This window comes from Hyaena hyaena, unplaced genomic scaffold (assembly GCF_003009895.1).
Source record: "Hyaena hyaena isolate Hyena2069 unplaced genomic scaffold, ASM300989v1 scaffold_94, whole genome shotgun sequence".
In the NCBI taxonomy this organism is placed as follows: domain Eukaryota; kingdom Metazoa; phylum Chordata; class Mammalia; order Carnivora; family Hyaenidae; genus Hyaena; species Hyaena hyaena.
Window position 1 is genome coordinate 3,026,577 of NW_024080726.1, and position 11,361 is coordinate 3,037,937.

The 11,361-nt window shown below is 53.0% G+C and overlaps 1 long non-coding RNA gene across 2 annotated transcripts; it reads left to right on the top strand.

The window, feature by feature from the left end:
* The first annotated feature begins 987 nt into the window (after positions 1 to 987).
* LOC120233593 lies at positions 988 to 10,928 on the top strand. 2 transcript variants are annotated; one of them, XR_005528862.1, is made up of 3 exons: positions 988 to 1,140; positions 9,050 to 9,138; positions 10,158 to 10,928. It is a non-coding gene; the product is annotated as an uncharacterized LOC120233593 (long non-coding RNA). The 2 variants fall into 2 exon arrangements; XR_005528863.1 differs by lacking the exon at positions 988 to 1,140 and adding an exon at positions 8,527 to 8,966.
* The last annotated feature ends 433 nt before the right edge of the window (positions 10,929 to 11,361 follow it).

The window sequence follows — 11,361 nt, forward strand, 5'->3', positions numbered from 1 at the left end:
TTCCTGGTCATGTGGCAGTGAGACACATAGGGCCCTGTGTCAGAGGGGCCTGCGCATGTGGGTTCTGCTCTGTGACCATGATCTTGAATTTCTTTCTTTCTTTTTTTTAAGTTCACTTATTTTGAGAGAGAGAGCAAGCAGGAGAAGGGCGGGGGGAGAGGAGGGAGGGAGAGAGAGAGAGAGAGAGAGAGAGAGAGAATCCCAAACAGGCTCTGCACGGCCAGCAGGGAACCTGACGCAGGGCTTGAACTCACGAATCTCGAGATCATGACCTGAGTGGGAACCGAGAGTCAGACACTCAACCGACTGAGTCCCCCAGGCACCCCCTGGACTTGAACTTCTTAATAATTTTATTCCTGACCTTGTGACAGATAATGCAGGATCCCTGCTGTCCTGGCAACAAAGATCTTTTTGGATACTCATTGGTGGCAGAAAAACAACGGAAGAGGACATGTGTGACGTGCCATTTCCATGATCCAGATTCACTGTGTGAGAAATGTCACAGCATCTCAGATCCTGGGCTTGGTGGACCGCGAAGGGGAAATTAGTAACCACTCCTGCGGTCGGGCAGGGTAGAATAAGGAAGTGCATGCATCTATAAATCAGAAACAAAAATTACTGAAACCCCCTCTGTGACAATAGGCCATAAGATTTGCTCTCTTTAAAAAAACTTTATTCCCGGGGCACCTGGGTGGCTCATTGGTTAAGTGATCAACTTCGGCTCAGGTCACGATCTCACGGTTTGTGGGTTCAAGCCCCGCGTCGGGCTCTGTGCTGACAGCTCAGAGCCTGGAGCTGCTTCGGATTCTGTGTCTCCTTCTCTCTCTGCTCCTCCTCTGCTTGCGCTCTGTCTCACTCTGTCTCTCAAAAATAAATAAATGTAAAAACAGAAACAAAAACAAAAATCCTTTGTTCTGGAGAGGTGGATTGAAATATGAAGCTTAAGGTGTCGTATCCTCCATGAGCTAACACCGTATCGGCCCCAGAGCCTGCCGGGGGCTGCTGGTGCGTGGCTACACAAGGTGTGTCCACATTGGAGCCTACATAGCTTTGTTCTCCAAAACGCCACAGAAGTACATCTAGAAAGGGCATAAGGAAGTTCCGGATCAGTGGCTGAAGTGCCCTCCTCCAGATCAGCGCGTAAGTACACAGTCACCTGGGCGAGGCGGTACCCACCCTTCTCCATGTCCCGGGCGTAAAAATCTCCACCAAGGAATTCTCGGGAACATGACATTCCTATCGCATCCGAGCAGAACCTCTTCTGGGCTGCAAACGAGGAACTCGGCCCATCCAAGCTGTCGGAGACCTTTTTCCTCTTCCCAAATCTGTGGCGGACGGTTTTCCACTCATAAGAAGGAGACTCATACTCAAAATCCCCAGTTGCTTTTACTTCTCCCTAAAGTGGGATGTGGATTCTAAGGAACTCCGTTATCACCTCATGAATGTGCCGATAAATTTTACAACTTGGGATGGGAAGTTAGTATGCATACAGGGACCTGCAGTGTTCGCCTGTGAGATTTCCGTGTTATGTCCAATCTCTCTGCGCTGGAGACTTTCTGTTTGTAGGGCTAGAAAGGTGTTTTGATGACATTGAGGATCTCACCGTTTCTGTCTGGCGCCTTCCAATTTGATGAGCTACCCTTCTTCGTGAGAGTCGAAGCTCTTTGCCTTGTGTGCCATGGACCAGTGTTTTAAAACAACTCCCTGGGCCCTGGTGAGCAAAATCGTCTTTGGTGCTAGAGCGCGGTTGGGAGTTCAGAAATCCTGTTACTTCAGAGTGTCAGGCTGGCCCAGGAAAAGGGCCAGACAGCTGTGGGGAAAGTCTAAAAGAAGGAGCTAATCAGGAAAATGAACAAAAGGCTTCACGGGTTGTGTCATAGCAACAGATGCTCAAAACAGTTAAAATCACACATGCCGTTATTCCTTCTGATTCAGACTCCTTCCTCAGACAGCAAAATGAGCAGTGAAGGAATTTCCTCCTTCACTCTGAGCAAAGCTGGGACGCAGGTCCGGGACATCTTGAAAGAAAAAAAGAAGACAGAGGCTTCCCTTCCAGCCCTCATTAACCTGTAATTTCATAGCAGGTGCAGCCGTCTGGGGCAAATATTTGACAGAAAGCAGCAGGCAACTCTCTTCTATTCAAAGATGTGATTTGAGATCCCAAGGTCCACTTAGCTAGGATCTAACCAGTTCCCGGCCAGAGCTTCTGTCCCTATGGACACATTCTGGAAAAGTACCTAAATCTTCCTATACACGAGTTTTCCCAAATGCAAAATCAGAAGGAAAGATTTCAACCTATTTTATAGAATTATTGCAAGGAAAACACAACCGTGAGTAATATTTGAGAAGGATTTTACTCGTAGCTAATTGTTACATAAATGCCTAAGGCTGCCAGGCCCCCGGCGGGGAGGCCTGCCTGATGTAAAGTTGCAGCCTCTAGGCCAATTCACCTGTTTGGAATCTCTTGTCCAGCGTTAGTAAATGTCCCATTTGGGAGCCTTCATGGTGCAAAAATATATGGAAAGTAGAATGTGCATCACGATTGCCAGAAATTGAACTTTCCAGAGTAGGGGGCCGAGTAGGGAAACAAGTACTTATGTGTGCTTTCATGGCCCATCATAAAGTCTTTTTATTTTATTACACGCACATTTTCCTCTTTCCCTCTATCATGGATCAGAATGTTTTACAGCTAGAAGGAGTTTTAGGGAGACTCTAGGTGCTTCTCATTTTACAAATACCAGGTCCCCGAGCTAAGCGGTACCCAGCTTTCCGACTTGGAGCACCGTTCAAAGGAATCACTTAGCTCATCCCATCTACAGCCCGGTGCGCCAGCCCTGGTCGCTATTTCCACCGCAGGGCAAACAAAAAAGGATTGTTCTTCGGACTCTGCAGAAGGGACCCCTACCGGGGCTCCTGGGTGGCTCAGTTGGTTAAGTGTCTGACTTCAGCTCAGGTCATGATCACATGGCTTGTGAGTTCAAGCCCCGCATCGGGTTCTGTGCTGACAGCTCAGAGCCTGGAGCCTATTTCAGATTCTGTGTCTCCGTCTCTCTCTGACCCTCCCCTGCTCATGCTGTCTCTCTCTCAGAAGTAAATAAAACATTTAAAAAAAAAAAAGAAAGAAGGCACCCCTACCGGCGGAATGCCAGGGGGCCACACTCGGGGTGGGACCCTCGTTCTGCGTGTGGGAAAAGTCAGCCAACCGTTGTCTGTGATTTTGCGAGTTAGTATAGTGTGACCTTCACCACAGCCTCATGCAACAGGCACCCACGGAGAATGCGGGTGAGGAATGTAAGCTGCTTCTCCCAAGGGTGCCTGATTCCCAGGATTCCCCCAAGTCCAGGTTCAAAGGCCTTCTTGCCGCTCCCCCTAAGGTGTTATCAGAGAAACTGTCCTGGGCTGGTGACTGAGGCAAGGACTTGGCCTCAGGGGGAAGTCTGGGATGGACTCCTGAAACCGGAAGGTAAGCTAGAAGGAACAGGCAAGGAAGGAGCCAGTTCACAGACCGGGGCCCAGGGGAGGCAGGGCGAAGTGGAGGCCAAGGCTGGGAGCCTGGGCCCTGGAGCGGAACATTCCCCGTGCCCTCTGTCCTGAGCAGCCCCAATTACTTTTGACTGATGGGGCCTTGACTCTGGGATCTAGCAGCCCTCCTGACTTCTACCAGAGTGTTTATGCTGACTCAACCACCTTACAAGCTCCTTTTAGCACACAACAGCTGGTCGCCAAGCCAGGGCACATAACCCCATGGACATCTGAAGGATTCGTGCCAGCCTGGCTTTGAGGCTGTGCCCCTCGCTGCTTCCCAGCCACATCCGCTTGGGCAGGTCCCGAAGCCTCTGGATGTCTCATTTTCCTCATCCGTGAGACGGAGGAGATTCTAGGCGATAACTGTACCCGTCCCATCGGGCCACTCGAAGATGAAATGAGTCCGTCCGCACGGAAGCGCTGGGCACGGGGCTGGCACACAGCAGGTGCCCACACTGTGTGGTTATCCCTGGCTGCTGCACACGGCCCTCCCAGCCCCGGGCGGCGCTCCCCTGAAGGGACCTCACCAGGACCTCCTCCGGGCTGAGGACACGCTGTCTTCTGAGTCAGGCCATTCCATTTTTGGACAGCTCTGACTAAGAACATTCTTCCTTGTGTGCAGCCAAGTCCACCTCCCTGCGGCTCCCACTCACTGTCCCCGGCTCTGCCAGAAGGCAAATGTCAAAAAAATATTCTTGAAGGAGAGGACATAGAATGTAAATAATAATGAAAGAATCGGGTTGCGGAATTACAGCCCCCTCCCCTCCCCGCACCCCCAGCCGTTCCCCCAGCTAAGCACAGACTGGGGGGAGTCAGACCTTTTCGGTAAATTTGAAAGCCGGCAACATTCTGTGTTCCTTTAGAAATGCGTGAAAACAATTTTGTTTTTCAGACCCAGAATGTGCTGTCAGAGCGCCGTGAGACCAAAGGTGCAAAGATGACGAGCACTAGGGCCACTGCAGAGACGGGACCTGACCTCACTTAATACGTGCTGTCCACCCCGTAATCGCTATGTGTCAGGGGTGAGGGGGTGAGCCCCAGGACCTCTGTTTGCAGAGCCTTTCTGGCGTCAGGTGTAAAATCACGACCTCCAAGTCCCTTTCTGGCCTTGGTGGCTTATCCTAGGATGGCCGATAATGCAGACCTCTTTTTCTACGTAGACTTGACAGCTTGGCTCTCCAGCGACTCCTGATAAAAATGATTTGAAGTCAAGTTTTTCAGCATCACAAGATGCGAAAGTTCTGGGGATCGGTTGCACAAGCCTGTGAGTTACCGAACACTTACGGAGCCCCGGACTTAAAATTGATGCAGATGGTATGTCCGAGGCTGTGTGCTTTTCACCACAATAAAAAGGTATATGCAGGGTGACATAGATGAAATCACATGACAAACGGCTCCAAAATGGTACAAGGGGAGGCAAACGTTCATCACGCTGTAGATGTACGGCCCGTGCGCTCTTCCGTAACATTAGACCTCGGTGAAAAGTGTACGTATGGAGGCGCCCAGGGGGCTCAATGGGTTGAGTGTCCGACTGGGCTCCGGCCATGATCTCACGGTACGTGAGTTCAAGCCCCACGTCGGGCTCTGTGCTGATGGCTCGGAGCCTGGAGCTGCTTTGGGTTCTGCGTCTCCCTCTCTCTCTGCCACTGCCCTGCTCATGCTCTGTTTCTGTCTCTCTCTCTCTCAAAAATAAACAAATATTTTAAAAACTTAGAAATGTGTCCATACAAAAAATAATAATAGAGCACGCGAAGGAGCTCTCGTGGGAACAAGCTCATCCACAGGCTGGCGCCTGCCGGAGGTGGGGAGCAGCGGCCTGTTTCGGGGTGTGTTTGTCGTGTTTCATGATAAAAAAGCCCAGAAATGCACGGAACATTTAAAGTGCTAGAAGAAAATGACTTGCGCATTTTAAGCATAAATCAGCGAAAACCCAGGACAGGTCCTGGGACTCCCCAGGGGGGGCTTGGGTCCACGGCTCTCGGTGGCAGAACCGTCCCATTATGTCTCTAAACCAAGTGCGATTGGCCAGGCAGGTGCCAGTGGTCGTCCTACGGCATTACTAGTACTGCCAGCACGACTACTAGTTCCCCGGGGGGCACTGCTGGCAGCCAGGCTGCCCGGGAAGCATGGTCGGGGCCGTCCCTGGAGACCTAAGCCCTGAGGGCCTTAGCTAAGGTGACCTGGTGAGGCTGGGGCACAGACCCGCGTCCTGGGTGTTTGTTTGCCTGCTCTGGGCACCAGAGAAGGGCAGACCGTCCCCTTCCTAAACACCTCGTTGATTTTGAGAGGTCTGAGCCTCACACGGCACCCGAGGGAGGGGGTGCTAACAAGCTGTTTTGTTTTAGGTCGGGGGACGCAGAGGAATCGGACTGTCCCGTGGGAGGGAGGGAGGACCTGCCGGGCTTTGGGATGGGGGGGCCGTGGAGGGTCTCCGGGGTCAAAGCCGGAGAGCTCTCGAGAGCCTGGTCCACAAAGTCTGAGAGACCGTAGGACTGTTCAGCCAGAGACCACGGTGGGAGGCGGCCCCGGCTGCCAGGGACCTCATCTCTTCGTTCTGGATTCGTGGCTGAGCCCTCGGAGGCACCAGGTGCCGAACTAGTGACCTGCCTGCACTACCAGTGGTACTGGCCTTGGAACTAGTGGTACTGGCCGTGGAACTAGTAGTACTGGTTGTGGAACTAGTAGTACTGGTTGTGGAACTAGTGGTACTGGTTGTGGAACTAGTACTGGTTGTGGAACTAGTAGTACTGGCCGTGGAACTAGCAGTACTGGCCGTGGAACTAATAGTACTGGCCGTGGAACTAGTAGTACTGGCCGTGGAACTAGTAGCACTGGCAGTAGAACTAGTAATACTGGCCGTGGAACTAGTGGTACTGGCAGTGGAACTAGTGGTACTAGCTGTGGAACTAGTGGTACTAGCTGTGGAACTAGTAGTACGAGCCATGGAACTAGTAGTACTGGCCATGGAACTAGTAGTACTGGCCCTGGAACTAGTGGTACCAGCCCCATCCACCTGGATCCTTTAAGGCTCAGAAAGAAAAGCTTGTGTTTGACTCCAACAGTTTGCGTTTCCGGTGGTTTAAGTATAAACCAGTAGGGACGCCTCCCTCCGGGGCGTCCTTGCTCCCTGGCAGTCAGGTGCCCGGGCGAGCGGGGTCCCAGAGGCCTCCTGATGCGGCTCGGGGCCCCTCCCCCTGGAGCTGGCCTCCTGAAGCTTCTGGAGACAGCAGCGTCTGGCTCAGCTCCCCCTCCTTCCTCCCTGCCCCTGGCGGAGGGGCCAAAGGTTTTGGCCTTGGACCTCCGTGCTCTGCCCTCCAGGGTGATGGCCGCTCGTTTACCGAGGGCACGAACTCCTTCCTGAATCAACAAGGGGTGCTGACTCAGTGTCCAGACGGCCATCCTGGGCACCCGGACCCTCCCTTCACCCGGAGGCCTGGCTCCACCATCTTGCTGCCCGCGCTGCCCCCGGGGTCCCCTCGTCACTCGCCCAGCGCCCAGCTCCCGAGTCACGGGAGCCCCAGGGGGACATAGGGCAGGCGCCCCCACCAAGCCATCCTTTAGCCCACCGGTCACTTTCTTGCTAGCAAAATCCGCAGCTCCTACGATCAGAGCCTTTAACGCGGGCACCCAGCACTCTCTCCACCTGCCATCAGAAAACACTGACTAACACAGGGAAGTTGAGCCCACAGCGGGGACCTCCCCCTCGAGGGTGCTGTGCACCCCTCACTGTGACATTCCAGAACCAAGGGGCGTGGCGAGGTGCTAGGTCAGCTCCAAGCTTCCTCTGGGGGGTCTTCCCTTTTCCCTGGGGCTCCCATCACCTGGGACACCACCCGGCACTGTTTCCCCTGCCTGGACTCAGTCCAGTCTACTGAGTACCTGCTATGTGCTGGGTAGACGGCGGTCATGCAGGCGATGCTGAGATGGAGAGGGGACGGAGGCCACGGAGCTCCCCTGGGTGCCAGGCAGTGTCCTGTGTGCATAATTGGACTCATTGAATCCTCAACACAGACCCGTCCGGTCCTCTGGAAACCCTGTGAAAATGGGCGCCTTCATCATCGGGTTTCCCAGATGAACGGAACTGCCCAAGGTCAGGAGCCGCCAGCCGGGTCCCTGGAGAGCACGTCTAGCAGAGAGAAGGGCAGCGAAGCGGGGTGTGGACAAAGAGGTGGCCCGAGGGGGTTAGCGAGGGAAGCACTGTGAGAAGGGCCCCAGCCCAGAGCAGGAGGGGCGGTGGGAAGGTGACCGTGAGACAGAAGGAGGCCCGGGCGAGCGAGGTGTGCGTGGCAGAGCCGTGAGTGAGGGGACCGAGGGCTGTCCGCCATCCTCGATTCGGTCCCGGACACGAGAAGCTACAAGGGACAATACTGGGACAGTGGATGAAATTTGAATACGGACTGTGGATTGGATAATCGCTTTCCGTACATGTGAAGTTTCCTGATTCTGGTCATCGTGTTGTGCCTGTGCACAAGCATGTTTTAGTTATTAGGAAATACACGCTGAAGTATACGGGGCCCAATGCCTCCTACCGACTCTCAGAAGGTTCAGAGACAATATGCACGTGCGTGTGTGTGCGCGTGTGTACGTGTGTGTGTATGTGTGGGTGTGTGAGTGGAGAGAGCTGGAAAGAGAGACAGACGATGATACAGCAAACAGGCCAAGTGTGAATGCATGAATCTGGGTAAAAGGTATATGGGAGGGCCTCATGCGCTTCTTGCAACTTTTCAGCAAATTTGAAGTTATTCTAAAACACGAAGTTACCAAAAATATAGGAGCTGAAACAGCAGTACAGCAAATTATAAAAGCCAAACAATCCCCATCAAATACGTTGGAGGGATTGCCTACAGGAAGGGGGCGGGGGTGGGAGGAGAAAGGATAAAAATAGAGAGACAGAGGCAGAGAGAGGGATGGACAGAGGAAAGGAAGAGAGGAGGGGGAGGAGGAGGGAGGAGGGGGGGAAGGGAGGGAAGGAGGCTCAGAGAGAGGAAGGAGAAAGCGGGGTCCTTAGGGCTCTTCCTTCTCCGGACTTCATCTTCTGATTTCCAGAGCATGGCTCCCCAACCCTCCTCTTCACCTGGGTCAACAGGCCAACCCGAGCGCAGGATTGCTTGGCACGGACATCCCTTGGGTGGCCTCACTCTTAACTCCAACTCCCAACCCCAGTCACCTCTCCCCTCCCTCCCCGTGACCCTACTTTCCCGGGGTGGGGGCAGCACGACCCCCCAGGCTCCGGCTCCCTCTCTTCTTCCCTTCCTCCAAGCTGCAGCCAGGTCTTCCTCTGACCTGCTCCTCTCCATCTCCCTCCTGTCCCAGCGCCCAGAACCTCCGCGGGGATGGCTCCAGGGGCCCTCCCGCCTGGCCACGGGCCCCCCAGCCCGTGCACCTGCCATCCTGCGACATGTGCGGCCAGCCCCACGTCCCCGTAACATCGCTGCCCTCCCGTACGTAAACCAAGAATACATCTACTGCAATCCACTCCTCTCCCGTCTCTGAGTTTTTCACAAGTGTTTGTTTCAACCTCCAGCTTTATCAAAAGCCCTTGGAAGCAGGCTCCGGTCCTACCTCGTCACTGACTGTCCCCTCTGTGGTGCCTTGCGTGTGGCTGGATGCCTGGTAAGTGGGGCTATAACAGACGCCTAATGCATTAAAGGGTTTTCCCTTATTTCTGAGTAATTCAGTTATTCCAAATGACATTCTCATGCTCATCTTCCATACTTGGGATAATAGCTTAAGACGATAAAGGACATGATCAGGACCCTGGGGCTGTTTGGGGTCCCTCCTCCGGGTGCCCCAATGTCAGAGGCAACAGCCTTCAGGGTCACTCATGGGGCTCTTCCAAAAAACTGTCCCACCAGGGAACTGAAGTCTGGTTTTTGAGCAGGTAGGTATTTTCATGTCCCTGATGGAAAGGATTGAAAAACTTATGACATGGCTCTTAGGATATACATTTCTTTCTGTGAATGTTCCAAAGCTTCGCCCAACTTAAAACACACTCCCAAATCGGCTGCTGCCTCTTAGATGTCTCGTTTCCCAGCCCAAAACCTATATTTTTTGTATCACCACAAACAGCAATTGATTCTATTTCTGGTTTGCTTCAAAAACAACTCTAATGGCTCAGTCACTGTCCAAACAAGGAAGGGTAAGCCCACTTCTGTCACCATCGGAAGTCAAGTCATCTGGCTAAATGTCTCACCAACCCAGGCCCATCTATTTAATTCCTTGTTCTTGATATTTCATCATTTCAGCTCATAAAAGAGACCATGATGTAATGCCTCATAAATGCCAAAGGAGACTTTTCGAGAAGCGGCACCAGGCGGGTGCCTCAGCCAAGTTTGCTCAGGCAAAGGTTTAGGTACCTGTCGTCATGTTTCATCAGAGAGGTTGCTTCACAAACAGAGTTCAAAGAGGTTTTGATCTCTTCGGACTTTAAAGCTTGGTGGCTTGAGCCCACATGAGATGGACTCGCTAGGGTCTCTATGTCACCGGGGGGCTGGGGGGGCAGGTGCCAAAACATGCATGTCCTCCCAGAGCCAATGATATCAAGGACCATTTCCTGTGAATGGATTCTTTTTTTATTTTTCACTATAATGTAAACTTCCTGTTGTGATTTTAACTAATTTCCTCTTGTCCAGGTCTCATGGGAGAGGGTCCCCGGTTCGTTATAATTCTCTGAACGAAGTTTTGGCTTTTCCACGGGAGCCAAGCACGGCGGGACTTTGGTGTCTGTGGACCGTCTGCTCTGAGGTGTCTGCCCAGGTGTGATGCATTTTTCTCCTTAATTCCCAAACTCTCTGTTTTTGAAATCCGAGCATATAGCGGCTATTCACGGGTCCAGAGGAAGGAACAGTGTCTTGGCCGTAGAAGGGTGTTCGAATGATGATTTAGGCTCATCAAATGCTATATTCAAAGCCACCGGGCGGCGAGCCCCGTGCTCTCTCTCTACAAAGATAGTATCAGAAGGGATCTCAGAGATTCTCAGGCCCAGACTTCTGTCACGTGGGCTTGGTGGAAGAGGCCCTAGTCATCCACAGTTGTGGTCTTTAAGGAAGCAGGTGAGAGACGCGTCCAGAATTACCTACCTATTGACTACCCGCCCTCCTCCTGGCTTTCTGCTGAAATAATCCAACAAATGTATCTGGGGCACTGCTGGAGCCGTCTAAACCCTTGCGCGGCCCCAGGGAGCCCTGGCACTGAAACCGTGCAGGACACAGGTGACCCGCAGACAAAGGCCACTTCGGGGAGTCAGACGGGCTCACTGCAGGGAGCACCCATGGGAGCTGCGGGGAGCAGGGTCAGGTCCCCAGTGGCTTCAGTCTTCCTGGGGAGATGGCTTCCACCCTCACAGCCCTCTCCCATCGTCGCCCTGGACTGCCAAAGAAAAATTCAAATGCTGCTTTAAAATACCCCCTCCCCACGGGGCGCCTGGGTGGCTTAGTCGGTTAAGCGTCCGACTTTCGCTTAGGTCATGATCTCGCGGTTCGTGGGTTCGAGCCCCGCGTCGGGCTCTGTGCTGACTGCCAGCTCAGAGCCTGGAGACTGTTTCAGTCTGTGACTCCCTCTCTCTCTGACCCTCCCCTGCTCACGCTGTCTCTCTCTCTCCTAGAAATAAATTAAAAAAATAAATAAATAAAATAAAATAAAATAAAATACCCCCTCCCCCTGTTTTTGACTGGAACTAAATTAAATGACCAGTGGCCCAACCTTGTGGCTTTCGAACTTTGTTCAAGATTCCATTCATCCGAGGGCCCAGTATGTACTGGATTCTGTCCCGGGATGAGGGGCCATGTACCTGCTCTGACAAGCCCAGTCCAGGAGGGACAGGACCGCCAGATAAAG